We start from the raw sequence: 24,077 nt of genomic DNA, 5'->3' as shown, positions 1-24,077 counted from the left end.
AACTGGCGGCCCCAGGCAAAAATTTGTTGAGCCAAAAAAAAAAAAGGGTCGGGGAGTAACCAAGGACCAGTTCTGTCAGAGGCCCCTTGAAAACAGCAGTCTGGGGTGACCAGCTCTGCAAATAGCTAACTGGAGTTAAGAGCACCTCTTTTTGCAGCTTTGTACAAGCGTCTGGGAGGACAACCTGTGACAAAGACACCCAAGCCATCACACCTACTCTGGTCACTGGCGCTGCAGAGAAAGTTAGTTATGGAAATTCTACCTGTGTGTTAAGAAGGTGAAACCCACACACCTACGGGGCATGGTGCACTGTCCCATGTAATGGCATTTAGACCACTTACAGAGAGAGAGCAAGCGTGAGTGAGCTCTACAGCCTTAGTTGAGAGCCAGCTGGCTTTTAGCTCAGGCTGTAGAGGCTCATGCACTGAGGCCCCAGGTTCAGTTCTACCTGTCTGGGTTACAAAAGCTGATGAGAAATAAGGTGACAAGATGATGGTGCTAACTGTGTGCTGGATTTTACACCACTCCTGGGTTGGTTTGTTTTTGAATGCTTGAGGTTCACAATATTGGTGAGTGAACTTAATTCCAGCCAGACCATGCACTGCCCATCTACTGCTGTTGTAACACTGCTCCTGCCTCCTTGCCCCTAAGCTGGCGTTAGCTAGAGCTTAACAACATTAGCTAGCTCTTTGTTTCAGTGGCATATTGTAACCATTGTGGTTCATGGCACTCTGACATTCAGCATCACTCTAGCTCCTAACCATGAGTCAGGTATCCTGGAAAAACCCCTTTGCATCCAGGGAGCGTGTTTGCTCTTCCACTTTTTTTCTCAGAAGAGAAAACACGCTCTTTCAGGGAGCCCTGTATACCTCATTCCATGAGGGATAAGGGCTCTGCTGAAAGAGGAGGCTTTTCCGCCATTTTGGCCCCATCTAGACTGGGCCAAATGGTGGAAAAGCCTCTTCCAGAAAAGCGATCGGAAAATTGCGGAGTGCAATTTGCATAGCTTTTTCCAATAAAGCCCCGTAGTCTAGACCTAGCCTCGGTGTCTCTGCTGCGAGGAGGGGGAAACAATCAAAAGGGTGGATACTCACATTGAATCATAACAACTGGAGGTGCTAGGATCATGGTGAATTTACATTCACAACACCCCTCTGAGAACAGGTTGGGGGGATAGCTTGCTGCTTTGAGCAGTGGTCTCCTAAACCCAGGGTTATGAGTTCAATCTTTGATGGGGCCACTTAGGAATCTGGGGTAAATCTGTCAGGGATGGTACTTGGTCCTGCTGTGAGGGCAGGGGACTGGAATTGATGACCTCTCAAGGTCCCTTCCAACTCTATGAGATGATACATCGCCACTCACTTTAATGGAGAAGTCCTGTGGAACCTTAGAAACTAACAAAAATATGTATCATGAGCTTTTGTGGGCAAGACCCACTTCATCAAATGAGTTGGAGTGGAAATAAGGGCACCCAAGAGATATGTAACAGCAAAAGAAATCACCATTGCAAAAGTTTGAAAACCACTGTTACATGTTTCTATCATGTCCCCCCTTAGTCATCTCTTTTTCCAAACTGAAAAGTTCCATTTTTATTAATCTCTCCTCATACAAAAGCTGTCCTATACACCTGATAATTTCTGTTGCCCTTTTCTGAACCTTTTCCAATTCCAATATATCTTTTAGAGATGGGGTTACCACGTCTGCACATAATGTTCCAGATGTTTGGGGGCATTAGATAGCAGCTTTCAACTTCCTGAAGGGAGGTTCCAAAGAGGATGGAGAGAGGCTGTTCTCAGTAGCGATGGATGGCAGAACAAGGAGCAATGGGCTCAAGTTACAGTGGAGGTGGGGGTCTAGGTTGGATATTAGGAAAAACTATTTCACTAGGAGGGTGGTGAAGCACTGGGATGGGTTCCCTAGGGAGGTGGTGGAATCTCCATCCCTAGAGGTTTTTAAGTCTCGGTTTGATAAAGCCCTGCCTGGGTTGATTTAGTTGGGATTGGTCCCGCTTTGGACTCCCGAGGTCTCTTCCAGCCCTAGGATTCTATGATTCTTTGTGGGTATAACATGGATTTATAGAGAGACAATAAGAGATATTCTATCCTATTAGCTGCCCTTTTCCTAAGATTTCCAATATTCTGTTTGCTTTTTTACTGCCACTGCACATTGATCGGATGATTTCAAAGAACTATTCACAATGACTCTGAGATCTCCTTCTTGACTGATAAAAGCTAATTTAGTCCCCATCATTTTATATGTATACTCAGGACTATTGTTTCCAATGTGCATAACTTTGCATTTTTCAGTGTTGACTTTGATCTGCCATTTTTTGCAATCGCCCAGTTTTGTAAGATCTCTTCATAACTCTTCACATTGTGTAGCTTGAGTAGTTTTGTATCATCTACTAGTCTTGCCACCTCATTGCTTTCACCTTTTCCCAGACTGTTTATGAATATATTGAACAATATTGTCACCAGTACAGAACCCTGAGGGATGTGACGTTTTACCTTTCTCTTTCTGAAAACTATTTATTCCTATCCACTGGGTAAACCTTGTCTACATGCTTGTTGGCCCTCTCAAAGAATTCTAGTAGATTGGTGAGGTATGATTTCCCTTTATAAAAAACATGTTGACACTCTCCCAACAAATCATGTTCACCTATGTGTCCGTTAATTCTGTTCTTTACTATAGTTTCAACCAGTTTGCTCAGTACTGTAGTTAGACTTACCAGCCTTACTAGAGCCTTTTTTAAAAAAAAATATGGGTCACATTAGCTATCCTCCAGTCATCTGGTACAAAAGCTGATATAAAGGATAGGTTACAAATCACAGCCAGTTGTTCTGCAATTTCGCATTTGAGTTCCTTCTCAAGTCTTGGGTGAATGCCATCTGGTCCTAAGGACTTATTACTGTTTAGTTTATCTGTTTGTTCCAAAACCTCCATTAATGACAACTCAGTCTGCGACAGTTCCCCAGATTTGTCACGTAAAAAGAATGGCTCAGGTTGGTGAATCTTCTTCACGTCCACAGCCATGAAGGCTGTTGCAAAGAATTAATTTAGTTTCTCCACAATGGCCTTATCGCCCTTGAGTGTTCCTTTACCATCTTGATCATTCAATGGCCTCACTGGCTGGTTAGCTGGCTTCTTGCTTCTGATGTACTTGGAAAGTGTTTGCTATTACTTTTCGAGTCTTTGGCTAGCAGTTCTTCAAATTCTTCTCTGCCCTTCCTACTTATAATTCTACATTTCACTTGCCAGAGTTTATGCTCCTTTCTATTTTCCTCCATAGGATTTAACTTCCCTTTTTGAAAGGATGCCTTTTTGCCTTTCACTGTTTCTTGTGCTTTGCTATTTAGCCACTGTGTCATTCTTTTGGTTCTCTATGTTTTGTTTTGTTTTGTTCTGAATTTGGGGTATTTGTTTAATTTGAGCCTCTATTGTGATGTCTTTTAAAAGTTTCCTTGTAGTTGGCAAGGATTTCTGTTTTGGCACTGTCCCTATTAATTTCTGTTTAACTAACTTCCTCATTTTTGTGTAATTCCCCTTTCTGAAATTAAATGTGACATTGGTGGGACACTGTGGTGTTTTCCCTGCCACCATGATGTTACATTTTGTTATGTTATGAACACTATTACCAAGTGATCTTGCTATATTCACCTCTTGGACCAGATCCTGTGCTCCACTTAGGAAGAAATGAAGGATGCCTCTTCTCCTGTGGGTTCCAGGACAAGCTCCTCCAAGAAGCAGTCATTAAAGGTGTCAAGAAACTTTGTCTCTCCATCCCTTTCTGAAGTAACATGTACCCAGTCTATATGGGGATAGTTAGAATATCCCATTATTAGAGCTCTGTGAGGATACAAATTTCTACCTATGTGTGGGATATTAATGGATAGAAATCAGTATCCGCTGCTCCACATGGCTCTACTCCCAGGAGACACTGTGGCCAAAGGAGAGGGATGTAGGGCCAGCATCTCACCCTGGCAGCTCCTGCCGGCCATATGACTGTACTGCCTCAAACCCCAGCAGAGCTGTATAACCCCAGAGAGGAAACACAGTTGGCAACAGGGCTGAGGACAGTACAGCTGCATGTCCAGGAAGAGCTGCTGGTGCAGGGAACTGGCTTCTGGTAGCAGGACATCACATTTCTCATCTTTGGCCACAGCATATTCAGGGAGCAAAGCCCTGTGGATCAGTGGATACCGATTTCTATCTGCAAATATCTGCATCTGCTGGTAAGATTTTCTATCCACTCAGGGCTCTACCCATTACTACTGAATTCTTTTTTATTTGTATAGCCTCTCTGATCTCCCTGCGCATTTTACAGTCGCTGTCACCATCCTGGTCAATAGGTCACTAGTACATCCCTACTGGCAGATTCTTATTATTGAAGCATGAAATTCCTATTTATAGAGATTTTATGGGACCTGGGCAAAATATGGGCCCAGGGGCCGGATCCGGCCGTGGACCACCCTGCCGGGACCCTCAGGCACACGCAGCTGCAGCCTTTAATACAGTCCCTGCATTTCTCTGCTCTGCAGGGAGGGGAGGCTTCATGCGATCGCCCCGTCCCCAGCCAATCCTTGGCTCCTATTGGCCAGAAAAAAACAGTCAATAAGAACTGACCTCAGCTAATTTCTCAGCTCCTATTGGCTGGAAACAGCAAGCCAATGGGAGCTAAGAGATTGGCCTGACCGACTGGGGCAGCTGGACTTGAGAGCCAGGTGGAGGGAGCACCTGTATTTTCAAGCAGGCTGGGGCTTCCAGCCGGGAGACACTTAGGTAAACTCCTCCCAGCCAGTGCCTGCCTCTAGCACCACAGCCCCTCCTGCACCCCAACTCCCTCCCCCAGATCACCATCCAAACCCTCTGCACCTCCTGCCCCAGGTCACAATTCCCTCCCAGGCCCTGCACCTCCTCCTACACCCTTCCCCCAGGACAGAATCCTCTCCTGCATCTACATCCCAATCCCTTGACCCAGGTCACAATCCCCTCCTTCACCCAAACCTCCTCGGAGACCTCACACCATCTCCTGCGCCCCAGTCCCTTATCCCATGCACCCTTCTGCACCCAACCTCCACCCTAGATCCTGCACTCCCCCCTCCACAGAAAAGTGCAGCCCTTGACCATTTACCAAAATCTTGGAGTGGGCCCCCCCCCACCAAAAATTATTGCCCATCTCTTCTTTACAATCTTTACTTCATTTGACCCTACCCTTTTCTTCACATGCTGTGCCACTCCCACACCAGCAGGACCTGTTTTGTCCTGCCAATACACTTGATACCCTGGTATTACCATGCCCCAGTCTCCCACACCTAGCACTGTGACTTAGTGAACTATGCCCTTGCTGTGTATATTATCTCTCTGTTTTGCTCACTGGAGCTTTGATCTTGGTAGGGAATCTCTGATTGTTGCTGTAATACCTAGCACTGCCTAGAGCATGATGCATAGATGTGGTTTTTCACTTCCCTGGCCATTAGAAAATTAATAGGAGATGTGTCCAATTCTGCACACCTCCAGATGTAGTGAATTAGGCCCTACATTTATTCCTTAGTATTTTATGTCCTATTTTATGCCCGTTTATAGCAGTTTCAGGTTTCAACCACAATTTCTTTGTGCTCCCACTGCAGTTAGTGACAGTACTGAAAGTTATGCTGGATCAAATCTAAACTGTGTGTTAGATCAGGGAGGGAGAGGATTTGCTAGATACATGCAACTACCCCTGCCTTGCAGTGGAGTTCATCTGGGCATACCCCTGTGGGAGTAGTCAGGTCCCTGGATACTACAGTGACTACTAGTCCAAGGTAAATACCTTAGGAAGTGCTCCTTTAAATGCTGATGGAACAAGCCAATGTTGTGAGCAAGCCTATTGAAACCAACGCTGCTCAGAGCCTGGCACAAGTCTGCAGTCAGGGTGACTCCAGTGAAGGGGCCCCCTGGGAATGGAGGAATGGGTGTGATGGGAAGGAAGGTGAGCTACGTCTGGCCTAGCTAATCCCTCGGATTTGCTAACATGAAGGGAGGAACTGCCGCAGGCCACGGGATTTTCGGCACCTCCAGCTTGTACTGCTGCAAGAGCTAAAGTTGCACAACTCAGCCCAACCGGCCCCGCCTCCTCCTCCTCCCCTCCCAGATGTTCTCTTGTGTGCAGCCATCTGTTGAGATGCCCCCCGCCCCTTTCCAAAATAAAAGAGCCTGAAGGAGAAGGGGCCGAGCCTTCGGCCTGGAGGGCGCAGCCAAGCCGCACGCTGCAGACGCTCTCTAGCGTCCAAGCTCCGGCTGCAGCTGCACGCGGCCAGCGGAGCCGGGCACTTTTGCGACGCTCCCCGGAGCGGGAAGCTCGGCGGGTGCCGGAGGGAGGCGCGGCTCGGCCTGCGGGGGGCAGGCAGCCGCGCGGGGCTGCGGGGAGGGAGGGAGGGGGGCGCGGGGCTGGGGACCGAGCAGCCGGCGCCGCGCGGGCTGGATGCAGGGCGGGCAGCCCGGGACTGCGCGCGGCCAGACGTGGCTCCAGCCAGCAGCCGGACCCCCCCGCTCCCAGGTGCGGCCGGTCCGGGGCGCGCTGCCGCCGGGGAAGGTGAGTGAGTGTCCGCAGCGCCGGGCGGGGATCGCAGCTCGTGCACAGCCCGGCAGCGCCCGGGGATGCCCGGCGGCCCGAGCGCAGCGCGGGGAAGCGGAGCCGCCAGACCCGTGCCCGCTTCGTGCCTCCGAGCTGCGGGCCGGGCCGGGGCGGCGCAGGGAGAACTTTATCCGGGCCGGGCTGGGGGGTTGACTCGGTCCCGGCAGAGCGAGCGCGGGGCGGCCCGGAGCCAGTGGGACAGGGTCGGAAATGGGCGGGGGGGGGGGGGGGGCCAAAGACTAAAATCTGGAGTCGGGGGAGCGCAGCCCCTCCTGGCCAAGCCGGGCGGCGCTTCCCTGGCAGATGGCGTGGCAGGCACGGGGCTCTGGGGCCGGTGGCCCTTCGCTTGCTGCTTCCCCGGCCCCTCAAGTTCCCCTCTCGCAGTCGTGGCGGGGCGAGGAGCAGCTGAAATTGCCACGGTTGCAAGTAATCTGATCAGCAGCTGGAGTCCCTGCCCGCCTCCAGGGCCCAGATTCAGGGCTTTGATTTCACACACTGCTTCCTCTCCCCCCCCATCCCCTCCCGTCTCCGGCTTTCTCTCCCCACAGGCGCAGAATTCAGGGAAGGGGGGCAGCTGTCTGGCTGCTCTCGGTGCGTTCCAAAGACATGTTGAAAGGATCTTGGGGAGAGCAGTGATCTGGTGAAGCAGGCCAGAGCAGATCGGGGGGGAAGGGGACAGAGGAGCAGCAAGGGAAAAGCTCAGGTTAAGAGGTTACTGTTTCCTAACATCTGTCTGGACCAACCCAGTCATGCAAACTTCAGGAAGGATAAAGTTGATCTCATAGTCTGTCCTTGAATCCAGCACATGCCGCCTGCCAAGTCCCGGAATTCCAGCCTCTCCAGTTTGGGTTAAGCTGAAGAGGAAAGGGTGGGAAAAGTGGCGGAGGGTTTGTCTTTTTTTGCAAAAAAGGAGAAGAGTGAATAATGCACACACCCTGCTAAGTTTGAGCCAGTCATGAGAATCATGCAACTTTCATTAGTAATGCCTTAGTCAGTAGCTCATGGTAAATGTATTAATAATGTAAGACGGCAGCATGTGTCCGTTGATTGTGAACAACATACCTGTAGACTGTGTATATATAGTCTTCTCCTACTGGCTTGGATTGGGAAATCATGAACTGAGAACTTGTGTAAAACTACAGGGGGTCTCTGTATGGGAATATGCGAAATATGTAAGATTATTCCTCAGGGAGAGGGGTTCAGAGCATCCCCCATAACTGCTGGTTGCCCTTAGCTTGTGAGGCAAAATCCTACTATAGCTGAATGGCAGCAAGTGGAGCTGAGAGCCACTGTTGGGAGAAGAAATGAGCCTTGTCACTTCTCTAGTGGTTAAGACAAGTACAGTCAGGCTACCTTCTGGTTTGTCGGTATGGGCTGGGGAGGGGGGAACTAGCTTGAGTTCTTGAGATGAAGAGTTTGTCCAGACATCAGCTATAATAAATCAGAAGCTGCTACCCTGTGTACAGCATTCGCTCAAGTTACATTAGAAAGCTCGTCTTTCCGGGCACTGCTCTCTGCACAACACAAAACAGCTGGGGCTGAGCATTGCTTGCATTCAAATCACAGTACAGGAGGTATTGCCGTAGTAGAACCAGTGCTAGTATTTCAGGATGCCTCTGATCTCACAGTGGTGGTGAGCATTGAAAATACCTGGGTAGAAGATGTGAATGGACACTGCACCATAGCTAGGCAAACTTCTAAAAATGCAGCACGACTCTGCCAGCAACACTTTCTGGATTGGGAGTGGGGAAACTTTGCGTTGGGGGCTGCTGACCCATGGAAAAATACACAAGTGAGAAGCAAAAGAAAAAAAAATTCACTGATGTGACCCCCGACCGAGAAGGAGAAATATACTTTCCCCCTCCCCCACATTCCACTCATGCACCAGAGCCTGGGGGAGCAAGCTAATAGATTTTTCTAGTATCCAGCCCCACATGGGGGCAGCTGGGGCTGGCGCTCCAGTGCAGGCTCCCCAGCACTAAAGGGGAGCCATGAACCTTGGACTGGATCCAGGCAAGCCAGGGGCCACATCCAACTCTTGGGCCTTAGGTTCCTCGCCCCAGCACTAGATTCTAATATGACTGGAGAGGGCTTGGCAATTAAAAGATCTTTCCAAGAGTTTGCAATGTAACCCTGCCTCCTGTACACCACCCTCCAAGGTGTGGAGAGGACCCTAGCTCTGTAAGGCCTCGGTCTCTAACATCGCTGTCATTTATTTATATTCCACTCACACATGGAGCTCTAATCTCTGCTGAGGACTCTGTCCTCATTGACACTCCTATGGGCCATCAACCAAAGTTAGACAGCTTCAGCTACATGAATAACATAGGTCGCTGCAGTAAGTCAACAGCCGATGTTCTCTTATCGGTGCTGCTTGCTCATCTCATTCTGGTGAAGTATCAGAGTTGATGGGAGAGCACTCGATAGTCAATTTATCATGTCTATATTAGACATGATAAATTGACCCCTGCTGGCTTGATTGCTGCCCATCAATAAAGCCTCTATTGAGAGCTCACATTCTGAGATGCAACAGACTAGCATTATTATCCCAAAGTTTACAGATTGGGGTGCAGGGAACCAAGGTACAGATTAAGCATCTTGCCTGACGTCATACAGGGGGTTGGTGGTAGAACCAGGAATTGAACTCAGATTTCCTGAGTTCCTGCCGTAACCTAAATACCCCCTGATAATTCCTGAATCTTATATTATGTTGTCTTGGATGTGGTAGCATGCTCCTCGTGGGTGAGTGCACACGTGGGAGAAGATTGGTGAGGTGCAGGAAGAGCATATATGAGTGAGAGAAAGAGGCATCATTGGTGATATGAAATACCAGTTATGTTGTTACGACTGTACCATACAATTCTATGTGCCTGGCATCCTTCTTGCAAACTGTATCTCCAAATACCTTGTAGAAATACAAAAGATGTTCTGCAACAAGCAGTAAGGGTATCAACTCTGCAAACCGGTGTGAATGCCTGGGAGGGTGAATGAATGTAAGCATTCCAACTGGCAAAACTGGGGAGAGAGGAACAGATGCTGGTGAGAGAAGAGAAGATAGTGTGGAGTATGCCTAAGACGGTGATGGTCACTGGAGAACTCTTGATAGGGTGTTGGTGTGATGGAGAAAAACAGGAAGGGTCCTCTAGCCTGCAAGAGCTGTAAAGGAGAAAGCTCTTGCATCAACATGAGTTGGAGGGGGAGGGGGCTGCAGAGAAAAAGCCGGTGCTGAGTGATTGGGAAGAGAGGTGAGACAAAGGAGGACTACAAAGTAGGCAGTCCAAGAAGAAGGCTTTAAACTGGGGAGGGTAATTTTGAACCAGTGCCTGCAATGTGGGCATGAAGTGCATTTCCATTCAGGGTGAAAAGCTTGGAGTGAGATTTGAGCGACTACCTTTAGGAGGTTTAGAGTTTTTACTCTATCCCTAGCTGTTCCCTTTCCTCTTTCAAGCTTTTCTCCCTCCTCCTTGCTAGTCAGCTGTTTGGGAAGGGGAGGGCTGAGGAAGCACAAGAGGGTGGGGATGGGTCTCTCTCTGTATAAGACAATTATTCCTTTTACACCAGCCCTACTGCCTGCATGAGTTTCTGCAGGCTGGGGACAAGTCTGATATCAGAGAGGAACAGAGGTGTTCTGTTTCGTGCTTCCAAGAGCTAGCATTTTGGCAGGCAATTTAAACTAAACCAAAAAAAAAAAAAAAAAAAAAAAAAAAAAAACCTCACTCCAAACATTGAGATTTGTGAGAGAAGATAATAAATTGTGGCCCAAACAACAATTTTTATTTTAAACCTTGGCACCAAGATTAATGTATTAAACAGAGTAAAAAAACAAAGGCAGCTGAATGCCAGATGGGCATTAGCATGGTGCTGATTTTCTTTCTTGAATGGGAGCTGCCTCCTCTTACTACTTGTTCTCTTAAAGCGTTTTCCGTCTGCAGCGTGAAAACGAGAAAGGCAGGAGCAACAAAGCCAGGAACCCTTTGCAAACTCGAAACGAAATGGCGTTCATGGAACTTGCTCCCAGTGCCACGGAAGCCAGGCTGAAATCCGATAGTGGGTGCAGCGGTTAATTGATGAAACCTAGCTGGCTATTGGGCCTGGAATGTGGCTATGTGTAATACTTGTGGGTTCTCCTTCCTTCCCCTTTTTTAGCCTTTCTCTGCATGGACACTTCTAACCAATTCGTCTCCTTCCCCTCTCTCTCTTAGCTGGTAGCCTTCAGGCACAGCAGCCTCCAGTTTTTAGGCTGGGAGGGAAGTGTATCACTAACAGCGAAACAGCGCTCTTTAAAGCATGCTCCAGTCGCACCCATTAGCCATGGATTTGTTACTGTGTTATTATTAGGCACGGCCTATCTAGGAACTTCATGGCTGTCATTATTCAGCACAGTGTGGCTCTTCCAGACTTAGCAACAAAGAATATGGGATGCCCGCTGAAAGCATCGCCACCTGCCACTTAAGCTCAAGGAGAATCGCATGAGTTGTTAGCAGAATAGGGCCTATGACACACAGATGAATGATTCTGATTCATTTGTCGCAGAAATGCTGGCTAGTTCAGTACAGTGTCAGCTCTTCGGGCAAGGACCTGCTGACCCCTCTGTGCTCTGCTGGCCGCCTGAGCATTTGAGGAGCCCTATGTAAGGCGTTGGTAAACAGGCTCCCGTTAAAATGGTTGCTAACATGCAATGACCTCTCAGGGTCCTAATACATATTGTGAAATGTGGCTCTGCTGCCACCCAGCCACTCAGTGTGGCCTGAGCCATACTGGGTCAGAAATGGAACTTACTGGGAACCAGGTGCAGGGTTGGCATTTAAAGACCATTTCTCATCATCCGTGCTGCGGCAGGGCATGAAAACTCCATTGGGAACCCTGTTGAGTTAGGCCAGGCCTACAGTAAAGGGGAAGGTCTAATTAGGAGATGCAGTTCCAGCCACATTAATTACGTAGCTGGAATCAACGTACCTTGATTTGAGCTTCCCTACTGGCCCCACAGCAGGAATACAGCCATCAACGGGGGCACCCTTTGAGTTCAATTTAGCGGGTATTTGCTAGACCCAGACTTGGGTTTCTGCTTTAAAAACAGCCATGGAAAAAGCACTTTGAGGTTGCAACTCAGCCTCTGAATCCTTAAAGAGGAACCTGGACTTCAAAGTTGCCAGTGTACACCCCAATTGTCCTCAGCATGGCAGAGGGCACTCCACTAGCCCGAGCCTGTTGACCCAAGCTGCGTGGTAGCCGTAACCTTTGGGACTTACACAACCCAAAGTGCTGTAGCATCTGAGCACCTCAAACTCTGATTTGTTTTTAAATGGATTTATCCTCCTAACGCTCCTGGGAGATAGGGCAGTGCTGTTATTCCTGTTGTACGGCAGGGGAACCGAGGCACAAAGAGACTAAGTGGCCTGCCTATGGTCAGACCAAATCTATGGTGGAGCAGGGACTTGAGCCCAGATCCCCCAGGGCCCTAACACCTCCACCATTCTTCCTCACTGTTTCAAGTTGGCTGGAATAAACCAGATACCAGGAGCTTGCAGATTTAGCTTGGTCATCGCTGGCCAGAAAAAAGGCCTGCCAAACTTTAACCCACTCAGTGCAGTGCGTGGGGCGTAGGCAGCTTGCTCCAAACTGCAGGCAAGCTGATTCTTAGGCACTGGGGTGCTCTCTATCCTAATGATTCCTGCACTGGCCTTGGGTTTTGTGCCCTGGGCCCTGCCGAGAGCTGCCCCCAATGACCAAAGTGGTGGTGGAATCCAGCTGTGGCAGCCTCACACTTGGGTTTTCCTTGGCTACTTCATTGCATGAGGCAGCCCAGTCGAGCAGCTCCTAGTAGAGGCCAACCCAGTATTGTGTTTGAGCCATCAATTTCTGAAAATGCAGATGGTGCAACAGCAGTATCAGTTGGGTTTCCCCATCTCCTAACGTTCAGCACTTGCCTTGCAGTGCTGAGAGACAAGCAGCATATTATACAATCAAGCACATTCCAGCCAGATTATATCATGTCTCTGGAAACTGGAGAGGTACAGTCATAGTGAGTGATTGGAATGGGACTGAATGCACTTGGGTAGCCAGGTGTGGGAAGCCTCATATAAGGTTTAAGTTGAGCCATATAAAGCAGGGGGAGAAAGAACAAAGCTAAACAGGCTGTTTAAAAACCTTATTCACCTACTTAACTCTCCTTTCTGTACCCTTCACCTAAGGCACTTGACTAGCATTCAGGAGGCAGGGGTTTTAATTCCAGCCTCTGCCACAGACTCACGATGTCACCCAGGGCATATCACATACCTTGCCCAGACTATTCTAGCTTTCAATAACTGGAACTGGGATAATTCCCCAACAGACCCAGCACTGTGCTTGCTTCTTAGCTTGTAAATATTTTGTTATAAGGAGCAGCCAGACTAATCATAGCACCAGCCATTTAGTCCTGTCGCCAACAGCAGCCAAGAAACAGATGTTTCACAGGAGAGTGTCAGAAGCCCTGCAGTGGCCCTTCTTAGCTAGCCTGTCCTTAGAATTTTACCTCTGAACCCCAAATAATTAGAGACTGGCTGAAGCCCTGAAGCAGGATGGCTTATAACCCTTCCAAAGCTCTTATGAATTTTAACATTTCCTGTCAGGGATATACAAATGTACAGTCCCTTTTGAAATCCTGCTAGCCCTGGGTGACAGAGAGCATGTGGCAATGAAAGGCTGTTGGTGGTTAATGAAAGGCTGTTGGTAGCCCCAATATACCCCCCCCCCCTCTTTCCCGCCATATGGTGCAGCTGGACAGTTTATCACAGTGTTCACACTGCTGTGATCAAGAGCGTTTCCTTGACAAGCATTCTCACAATGAGAGAGCCATGAAGCTGAATGGCTTTTGTCACCCCAAGCAGGATGTGATGGTAAAAGGGACAGGGACACCCTCTCCCGAGCGGGGTCCACTTACATTTTATGATTTCCTGCAATTCTGAAGTGGGGCTTGCCACTGACTTGCATGAGAAGAACTGGGTGGTAATTTGCACATTTTGTTTTCGGCCAGGTCAGCAGGCAGATCCTCTTGCTTCGGAACATTCTGTATTGATTTTTAGTCTGTCTGGGGTTTGTTTTCTTTCACTGTTTTTAAGTGTCCCCATCTGAGAGCAGGTATCCATCGAGCTAGGCAGCATTGTGGACTTCTAGGATGAAGCAGAACCTAACCTGAGGCTCTTCCAGTTGAAATAGAGAAGATGGATGGAGGGGAAAGTAAGCTGCCTAGGAGCAGGGCCGAGAATAAAACCCTCATTTCCAAGGTCTAGTGCCATGCCATGTCCTCTTGACCCATGCTGCCATAGGGCTCGTAGTCATGGCAGAGTTAACTCCAGAGTTTATTCTAGTGTAGCCCATAAGGCCATGATATCCATGCACAAAGCTTTAACTCAAGTGCAGTGGTGCTTTAAATTCCAGTCGGGCGGAGGGGCATGGGAGGGTGTGAGCGACAGCCCGAATGCGTACCAGTTGCTAACAGGAATGAGGACACTGGGTGGATCTCCTCTAGGGCCGCTAGTCCTCCAGTGCCTTTCCACAATTCCCACCCCATGGAATGACAGACCGCTTCACCTACAGGTGGCTGGGAAGGAATCCCCAGAACAGAACCGGGGTTGGATGGAGTCCCAGAAGTCTTAGCGCCACACAGGAGCGAGTGCAGTGCCACTGCGGATACAGCAGCTCAAGCAGGGCTACTCTCGCCTGAGAGAGGCAATGATAGTAGCAGGGTCTGATCCCTGAGGTGGGGAGGGGGCTGTGCGGCTGATCTGGGTCAGTGGGCAAAGACGACACCTGCCTCCAGCACTTTTGTGAACACTACATCCATTGAGAACAGAAACCAAATCCTAACCTGTCCTTGCTGAACTGTAATTGCACCCACCTGTTCTTGGCAAGCCCTATCATACCGCTCCTTACTAGGGCTGTGCCAAACTGCAGGGCTTCCCAGCAGGCCTGGAGTCCGCTGTTCTCTGTAAGTTGGATGCTTGTGCAGCCACTCATGAGAGATTCCAGTGCTGCCCAGCTGATTGGTAGAGTGCCCAAAGCTCATGGGTGTGGTGTTTTTTTTTTCCATTTCACTGGGGGTGCAAATAAAATGTATTCTGTACATAGATAGAAAAGATTAGTGGGAACGTTGCTGGAGGCCTCTAATGCCACATGCCTTTCCCTCCTGGCAGCAGCCCTGGGATTGGAGGGGGAGAGGGAATGATTCTGAACACCTTGATTCCTTTTGGTAAGTGCCTGTTTTCCTCCCCTGGGAGCTTTTATGAGCAAGTCAAGGTGCAGTTCAGGGTGGCTGGATTTAACACGAGGTAAACCAGTGTGGACATGCACTGGCTGAGAAGTTCTAATCAATTCATGCTTGGAACTAAAACAGGACAGATTTGGTGTCTGCTATGCTAAATTTTACATCATTGGAGATATTTCAGAGCAGATTAGACAAACACCCATCAGGGATTATCTAGACAGTGCTTGACCCTGCCATGAGTTCAGGGGACTGGACTTGATGATCTCTCAAGGTTCCTTCCAGTTCTAGTGTTCTGTGATCTCTCACAGGGCCAAACCCTATACCCAGACCATAGCTGGTGGCCAAAAATCCACGGACTCCCATCACCTGCAAGATTTGCCTAGACAGGTGGAAGGTGACAAGTGCCCGAAAGCACCTTGGCACATTAGGAAAGAAATCATGACATCAGTCTGGCATGGCACAAAGCCAGCCCCTGGCCCACTCCGTGAAGCCCCCAGGCTTTTAAGCAAGCTTTTAAAAGTGTAATCTTGGTCTGAGGTGGAATGCTCAGAATTGTATACTCTGAATAGACTCCAGCTTGTTTAAGTGTTTGTTCAAGGGAGGCAAAGGATGAGCACAATCAAGAAGAGATCCCTGTTAAACTTTTCAAGGGGAGAGCAGGGAATGCCGTTTGAATTTCTTTTTTTCAAGGTGGGTGTTTCTTCAGAACACAGGAAGCCATATATTCTTGCAAAAGCAAATAACTGTCAGGCTGCTGTAGAGAATGGGACTGAGACGCTGGCCTCTGACTTAATTTACCACACATGTCTACTCTGCATTCAGTGCTTTTTGGCTTAAAATGGTGATCTCTTAACAAGCCCCCACCTCTATTTCTCCTTGCCCAGCTTCGTTCTTGCTATTACCACCTGTCCCTCCCCCTGAGTGTTGGTTAATAGGTACTTGTTTGGCAGAGAAACTGGAACTGACAAAAGGGAATATCTCTGATCTCTCAGGAAAGTCAGGACTGAGTGCATCAGGCTTGCCTTCCCCTCTCAATCTAAACTCCCTGCATCCTTAGGTAACGTTTTGTGGTAATCTTGGAAAGCAACTCTATGAACAGCGTTATTTCTAGCATAGATATCTATGCTAGAAATAATGCTGTTTGTCTTTTTCTTTACAATTCGCCCTTCCTCACCGCCCTCCCGCCCCCCCAGGAAGACAACAGAACTGTCTGTAAGGAGGGCAAGGAAGTGATTTGTATGTATTCCGGGGTGGGCAAATTCTGGCTGGATCTGGTCTGCAGGGTTAGTCCTGCATGGGCCCCCGCCTCTATATATCCTCCACAAGTATCGGTGTCCCGGTCCACGCAGCTTCCCGCTGCTCCCATTGACCACGAACAGCAATCCACGGCCAGCGAGAGATGCAGTTGCCCCATACCTGCAGAGGTGCAGATAAATATAGTGGCAGTGGCCTGCCAGGGTCTAATCCTGGTGAGCCCATACTATTTTTATTGCCCACCCCTGCTGTATATAGTATATGCAGATTCCTATTCTAGGAAGGGGAGGGGGACAGCCGCCTCAGGGCCTGGGGCTCCCAGCTGCTGCTACTGTGGTAGCAGATGGAGCCATGGGGCCTTTAAACCACTGCTGGATCCCTGTGCACTAAGGGCTGGCTATGGGGAGGGCACTCAGGGAGGTGCTGACCACCCCTTCCTCTGAGGTCCTGTCCCTCTGAGCATGGACCCAGTCCCTCTGCTCCCAGCAAGTCTGTCAGCTCCCCTGTCCTTGGATGCCCCCGGCAACGTGGTTTCCATGTACAGTTGGGTTAATTACTTGTTAAGGACTCCCCTCTACGATGATGATGTTCACGGCTGACAGCAAAGTGGGTGGTTTTTTACATCCATTATTAGCTCTCATTAAAGCAGAACATAATTCATAGAAGTGTGTTTCAGCCTCAGCAATCAATTCTCATTCACCGAGTGAGCAGGGAGAAAAGCAAAGAGGGTTTCAGGAATGGTATCAGTTCATTTCCTGGCTCCTATGACTCTTTAGCGATAGAGATGCACCACATGGGCTCCAAGCGCTGTCCCTCTCTCCTCCTCCCCCGTGCTCTGATTCAGAGAGGCAGCCCTGCAGTGCTAGACAGAAGAAAATTTCACTCATTCCCCCCCCCCCCCCCACCGGCTTTGTCATTTGGGATGTATCTGCTAGCTAAGCTGTACTGCACTCTACGCAGATAAGCCCCACTCGATAGCTTATCACAGATACGGTGACTGATGCAAAGAAGCCAGAGAGGAGGCTCTATTAAAACCAGCGCAGATAGCTAGAGTGAAGGGATGGATTCTCCTCTTACTCTCAGTGGTGTAAATCTGGAGTAACCCCATTGAATTCCTTGGGATTGCATTGGTTTCCCAATCACACTGAGCAAATGGAGAATTGGGTGTAGAGGGCGAGGCACATCTATTTTGTGGCTCCCTCCATGCCCAGAGTCATGCAACAGAGACACCTTTATAAATTTGGGCCCTGATCTGTTCTGAACTCTGCAGTCAGACCCCATGAGCCTGGTTCTCATTTCGGCGAAGCACACTGACAGGGTGAAAAGGCCCTTGCGGTGGGTACAAATGGCCATCGCTTTAAGGCCAGAGCGGTGCAGAGGGGCCTCAGTGTGAATGAGGATTAGGTCCACGAAAAGCTCTGCATGGATCCAGTTGCAGGGTTCGTCTGGACATCGTTTTAAATCATTGGCTCTTCCTCCTGCTCCTTGCCTCTGAACGTATCAGCGAAAACAGCAGCAGCCTTTTAACCATCTCCCCAAGGTTTTGTTCCTCCCCTTATAAGTCTCTGTCCCATGCAGTCCTCCCTAGATCCAGCTGCCCTTCCATCTTGAGCCACTTCAGCCTATTATGTTAGGGGTGGGGTATCCTAGTTGATATGAAATAGTAAGAACAAAAGCTTGATTGACCTTTACCTTGGACGGATACAAGAAGAAATACCTCACCTCTGCTGAGTTTTTATCTCCTCCCATTTCTGGAGAGGAAACCCTTTTCAGGAGACAGGTGTACCGTAAATTAGCGTATACAACCCGCACTTGTGTATAAGCCGCAACCGTGCATAACCCACATTTTTTCCTGAATGTGTGTTTTAAAAAAAAAAAAAAGTTTTAGATAACCCATGGATGTATATAACCCACGGGTTATATACGCTACTTTAAGGTAATTGCACATACCAGGATAAACTGCATCTTCTGTTAGGTAGCCAACCTGCTGCCAGCGGGGGGAACGTAGAGCGCAGTGCAGGTAAGCTGGCCGGCCTGCGGGAGGGGAGCTGCACTTGTGCCCAGGCTCCGTGCAGCTGCAGCCAGGTGCAACTCACCCTCCTCCAGGCGGGCGAGTAAAAAATAAACTTGTATACCCCGCGGAGGGGGGCAGGGTTTGAAAAAACGTGTATAACACGTGGGTTATATACGCTAATTCACGGGTAATGTAGATCCATGGGGTTTTTTTTTTTTTTCTTTTAAGGATTTAACAGTTTCTGCTTTTAAACTAGTTTAAGCCAGTTTTTCTCTCTCTCTCTCTCTCTGTTCACACTTGTATATGAAACTTGGAGTGCTAGCTTTGGCAAATCTGAGCCCAGATGATGCTTCAAAAAAGTATTTCTTAATGGGCCCCTATTGGAAAGTAATAGCTGTGGCAATAGTGCATGTTAATAATAGCTGTGTAGCCTGACTAAAGGCAGGTAGATGTATTCATCAGGACAGGAATCGCAGGAGTCCATTAGAACGTGGCAACGATGGGAGCATTTTTTTAGAAAATAAAAAGAGCTTTAAAAAGCTGTTATTGCCAGAAAAGTGACTCAATTAAAACCACCTCATGGGGTTCTTGATTTATCTGATGGGTCTCCCATCTCTGCTTTAACTCGGTGCCTTAGAAATAACCGGCAATCTCTTTTCTTCCCAGCCTGTGGGATTTATTCCTACTGACATCTGTGCGCGGCTTGCTTTGTTGTCAAGTAGAATTTGGTTTTTTTTCAACTTGCCACCTCTGCAGATCCAGCCTGGTGTCTGATCATTCAGCCGTGTCTTCCTGCTGGCTAGAATGGCTTTGCAGTGTGTTGGTTTTTGGATGATGCTGTAGCCAGAATAAAATCCTGATCCCTCATTCTGGGGATGTATCATGCTAAAAAAAAAACCCCACCCTTCCTCCCAAACCCATGTTCCTGCCAAGAAAGTAAGTGGCTGTGTCTGAATTACAGGGTCAGACATCCTGAGTAAGCCGGTTTTTGTCAGTGTTTTAAAAGTTCATAACCCTGCGGTTTAAGCAGAGAATTGGGAAATCCTAAATCCGCCAGTCACTGAAGCCCAAATCAGCACAGTATTTAAGCATGTGCTTTGCTAATGGGGAATTTAATCTCTTTATGCTCCAGTTTTCCTTTCTGTAGAATGGAGCAATACACAGCATGGTAGGTAGAGCTTTTAAAAGCCCTCATCCCCTGCCCCCATATCTACGTTGGTTTTGGTATTTTTCCTGGTCTGCAGTGTGCTTTAACACTGCCCTTGTGGAAAGAGCTGAGAAATCCATCCAGGTGAAATTTCCAGCTTGTTGGTAGTCATGGCTAGTAAAGGTAGTCCAGATGTAGTCGGCTAGCCTGCCTCTCACATAGCAGGGACCACACAGGCCTGCGAGGTCTGGGCATGTATCTAGCACAGCCACATGGGAAACCAAGTGGCAGCACTGTCCAAGAAGGAGTAGCCCTGAAGCCAGGGGACTGTGGTGCCAACATGTCAGCCTGCCAGCTTGGAAGGTAACGAGAGAAGCCTTGATTACAGGGTAAGACTGTGTGTTAGTAGAAATTAGTCATTTTGTTTGTGTCCGTCCCCGCCCCCAATGCGGGTTTGCAACAATGCTGTAGTCAGTGCTTCCTCCCCAGCCATTTCTGCCCACAACTAACTTTTTAAAAAAATTGTATCTATCACAGGGTGGGGTGGGAAACCTCAGTGCAAGTCCAGGCCTGCCCGGGCTTGCCATGTGATCCAGGCATGCTCATTAGGATCCTGTTGGAGTTCATGGGGCAGAGGAGCGTGACGGTCAGTCTGGGCTGGAACCACTTCACGCCTGTCTACTGCCCTGCCTCCTGGGGCTTTTAAATAACGTGCCTCCAGAAGCCTTCCAGGCAACAGTTGTTTTGTTACAGCAGACCAGAGTCCAGCTGTGTTCTGCATGGTGCAAATATATAGTAAGGGAGAGTCACTGCCTCCCACAGCTTGCAGTATAAATAGACGAGACAGACAAAGGGGAGGAGGGAACAGTGATGCCCAGAGGGGAAGGTGACTTGCCCAAGGTCACCCAGCAAGTCAGCGGCAGAGCTAAGAATAGAAACTAGATCTCCCAAGTTCAGTCCAGTACCCTCAAGAGTAGGCCATGCTTGGGGTGAAAATAAAATTTCTTATAGGTACATTTTTGTCACCCTGCCCCCCCCCCCCCGGGAGGGCTCAGGACAGAGGAATGGGGGGGGAGCTGCAATATGACAGCAGTCGGGTTCGGGGTGTGAGGATATGCAGGGGGTTGGGGTATGTGTGCAGGGTCAAGGATGCTATTTGGGAAGGGTGGGGGGGGCTTCAGCTCCCCACCCCCAAGATTCGTACTGAGACACTGTTTGCTGTTCCTCTTGCTGCCACTATCAGCGAGAGGAAGGTGCGCAGCAGGGGTAACTTGCTCCTCTGCCCGCTGCCCTCTGCAGCCTGGAGGGAGAGGAGAGCGCTTCTGCCGACAACGAGCCATTCACGCACCCACTTGCCACCAGAAAACATGTGTCTTGGGCAGGCGGGGCTTTTTGAAGGTCTGTGAATGACCAACGATTTGTCTGTTCTGTTGGCAGTGTAGACAGAGCCTAAAACCTGATGTTTTCTGAAGTGCAGAGCATCTGGGGCTCCCATTGAAGTCATTGGACTTGCTCCAGATTAGGCAGGTGTTAAGGAGGCCAGAATTTGCCTCAGAGAGTCTGTTTACATTGTGGAAAGTTTGATGCTACGGCCAGAGAAGAGCAATACTATTGGGGCAAACTGAAGGCTGTAGAACTTTGCCCAGTGACTTTCCCGCTGTATTAGAAAGCTGCTGTAGGCATAAGAGCAAGCAGGATTTGGGCCTGTGTAAAATTATCCGTAATGTAGCAGAAAAGCTTGTAGGCAGGAGGCCAAAAGCATTTTGATGTGGATTTAATTCATGATGCACACATTCCCCCTCTTCCTTGCCCCAGCTCCCTGCTTAAAATGAACTATGGGTTTCTCCTGCCTGGAATAAAAACCCAGTGCACCTAGATATTTTAATTTAGAACTTCCTAACAGTGAAGGCTCTTTCTTGGGTCGGATGGCAACCTGTTAGCGTCAGTAGGACATAGAACAAATAAGGCTTCAGCAAACTACCTTGTTGCCGCTCTAAATGTTTCATGCTGTTCTGTAATGGAATCCTTGCGCTGCTGTAATAGTCTCGTTAAAGAGAGAGTAAAGTACATCCTGTTTGCAAAGCAATTAAGAGACCCAATGAGAGGGAGAGATAATCCAGAGCAGCACCAATATAGGTTATTGCTCCCTTGGCTAGTAAGAAACTGTAATTGTAGTGTAAATAGCTCCGCTCAGCTGTGCCTTATGCACTGACGTATGGGCACCTGGCTAGCTCCAGTTTCCTATGGAGGGGTATAAAAAGTTATGAGTCATCATGGATGTTGGAGCAGAAACACCTATTCGACCATCTTGTTTATTCCCTTCCTGCACTTGCTTATGAAGTGGGACAGGAAGAGGCTTTCCACACACAAACTGTAGAAGATATTGATGCTCTGGTTAGTGAGGGCTAGCGCTGTAACTCCAGTAACACTCCACCTGGTTCTTGCCAATGAGAGAGGAGACTTGGATTCATGGGGTGAAATCTGGCCCCACAGAAGTTAGTGAGCAGTTTATCACTGCCTTCAGTGGGGCTAAGGATTTCATCAAGTGTCTTAAAGGTCATATGGGGCATTGCCTTGGAGTCTGTCTGATTCAGCTCCCAGCAAAGTGAATGGGATCCTTTATCTTTCCAGGAGTTGGATCAAATTTTAGAAGAAGAGCGTGTCAGGTTCTTTCCCACTGAAGCATGAAGCAGGAATAGCTGATGGGTTGGGGATGTGGGAGAGAGGTCCGGAATACACCAGCCGGATCTGACCTGTGGGCGTGCTTCTGTTGATAGCAGATTAACTTTTCTAAAGAGTGACTTTGTGCAGTAAATTCCTTTCTGTAACATAGAACCCTCATACCCAATGGCATGCAAGGCAAAATTCCACTAAATCTACAGGTGGCTGCAAATGGAACTTGTTTGGCAAGCCCCGTGAAACAAGGTGGAAAACCTCTCTGACTTGGCCAGAGACCTTAGGGAAGGTAAAACATGCCGTTCGTGCCTTTTACCCCAAAATGGTCTCCCCTCCTAGCAAACATTAAATAGCACAATGCTGTCACAAGGGCTCATTTGCCTCCGCTGCCAGGATTTCTGCAGAAATGGCCTATACCCCATTGCTCTACAGGTTGGACCTCCCTGGTCCAGAACCCTTGGGACCTGCGTGGTCCCAAAGGAGGGATTTTGCCAGACCAGGGGAGGTCATTTATGGGGCCCCTGGCATTGGCCATCCAGACAGCTTCACTCCTGGCCTGGCCTCCCAGCTTCCCACCTGCCACGATCCCCGCTGCCCTGCCACGGCAACCTACGGTCCCACCACTGAGGTTCCCAGCTCCGCCATGGCAAACCACTGCCCAGCCGCCGGTGCTCCCTTCCCTGCCAGCCCTGCCGTGGCAGCACCTGCCCTGACAGCCCACAGTCTTGCCACCAGGACCTCCCCCTCCCACCCCCGTAGCAGACCACTGCTCAGCCACCGGGGTTCCTGACCCTGCCAGCTCTACCGAGGCAGCCCGGGACAGGGCTCCCAGCCACAGGCCTCCCTGCAGCCAGCCTGGCTGGGTTCCTCCTGCTTCCATCCCTCTACTGCGGGGGTGGGCAATAATTTTTGAAGTAGCCCCGGGCCACCCTGGAAGGGGCGGGGCTACCCGACCCCCAGACCATGATTGGTCTGAGGGTGGTGGAGCCTCTTTCCCTTCCCCCTTCCCACTAGGCACCCATGTCCTGGAAGAGGCTTGGCACGCTCCCCCACCCCCGGGTCAATCAGGGCCTGGGGGCAGGGGAGCGCGGGAAGCCTCCTCCCACCCTGCGAGGAGCATGTGGCATTTTGAAGTGTTGCAGGCTCCTCGCAGGGCGGGGGGAGGGCGAAGGAAGCTTCACATAACCCCCCGCCCCCAGACCCTGATTGGCCTGGGGGTGGGGGGAAGTGAGAAGCCTCTTCCGCCCTCCCTGCGCGCAGCGCTTCAAAGCGCCACATGCTCCTGGCAGGGCTGGAGGAGGCTTTGCGGACTCCCCCGCCCCCAGACCAGTTAGGCCTGGGGGCGGGAGAGCGCTTGAAGCCTTCTCCGCTCTGCCCCTACCCTGCGAGCTCTATGGGGGAGGCACGGTCGTCCTGTTCTGTATGAACAGCAGCTAGCATAGCGAGGCCTCCTACCTGCTCCTGCCAGACAGATAGCAACAAATGCCTGGCCAGATCCGGTTGCGCTGCATCTTGCCTTTCTTCTCTTAATGCATTTTGCAAATTGGCAAGTAATTCGCAGTGGGTCTTCCAGCCTCTGCTGTGAATTAGCAAAGAGTCATTGCCAGGGGAGAGGAACTGACCTGGGAAAAGATGAAAGTAGGTGTGAACTCCTGGGAAATGCCTGGCAAAAGGTCCCTAGGCTGCAGGGGAGGCATAAGGGGAAGGATCAATGGTCAAGTGGCAAAGATGCCTCCACAAGGCTATTGCATTAGAGAGTGAAGAAAAAGGTGACAAAATAGTAAAGGCTGGAACCCGGAGTAGCTGGGATAAAATAGTATCTGACCTTTTAATCAGGATGTAAAAGAGTGAGGAGCAGAATAGCTACGTTATAGAGAGATCCTTGTTCGGGGGACACATTCCCGGGGCAGATCTCCTGCTGTCCTTCCTGGAAGGGTGTAAAGAGAGCAAATATGGCAATGACGCAGGGGAACAATAGGAACAATCAGCCCTTCTCACTGCTGGAACGTGGCTGCCGCAGACCTGTGGGATGCCAGCCTGTTCAGTTTTATAATCCCCGGAGGCGTGTCGCTATAGCTTTTAATCAGCTCTTTCTGGAAACCACATCACGGTAGCTACCTCCCGCTCTGTG

The 24,077-nt window shown here is 49.4% G+C and overlaps 1 protein-coding gene across 2 annotated transcripts in view; it reads left to right on the top strand.

Moving 5' to 3' along the window:
- Positions 1-24,077, top strand: part of TSKU (tsukushi, small leucine rich proteoglycan) — a 37,093-nt gene that overhangs the window by 5,581 nt on the left and 7,435 nt on the right. The window contains exon 1 of one of the 2 annotated variants that reach the window (XM_075919526.2): positions 6,220-6,571. The exons of the other annotated variant lie outside the window; for it this stretch is intronic. The gene's annotated coding sequence lies outside the window, so the exon portion shown is untranslated. Of the gene's footprint in view, positions 1-6,219; positions 6,572-24,077 lie in introns of those variants that run through there. 2 annotated transcript variants of the gene reach the window in all.

The sequence above is a fragment of the Pelodiscus sinensis genome, chromosome 1, assembly GCF_052426305.1.
Source record: "Pelodiscus sinensis isolate ZL-2025 chromosome 1, ASM5242630v1, whole genome shotgun sequence".
NCBI classification, from domain to species: Eukaryota; Metazoa; Chordata; order Testudines; family Trionychidae; genus Pelodiscus; species Pelodiscus sinensis.
Note: the sequence above shows the minus strand (reverse complement) of the source record. Positions and strands in the feature narration are given on the sequence as shown.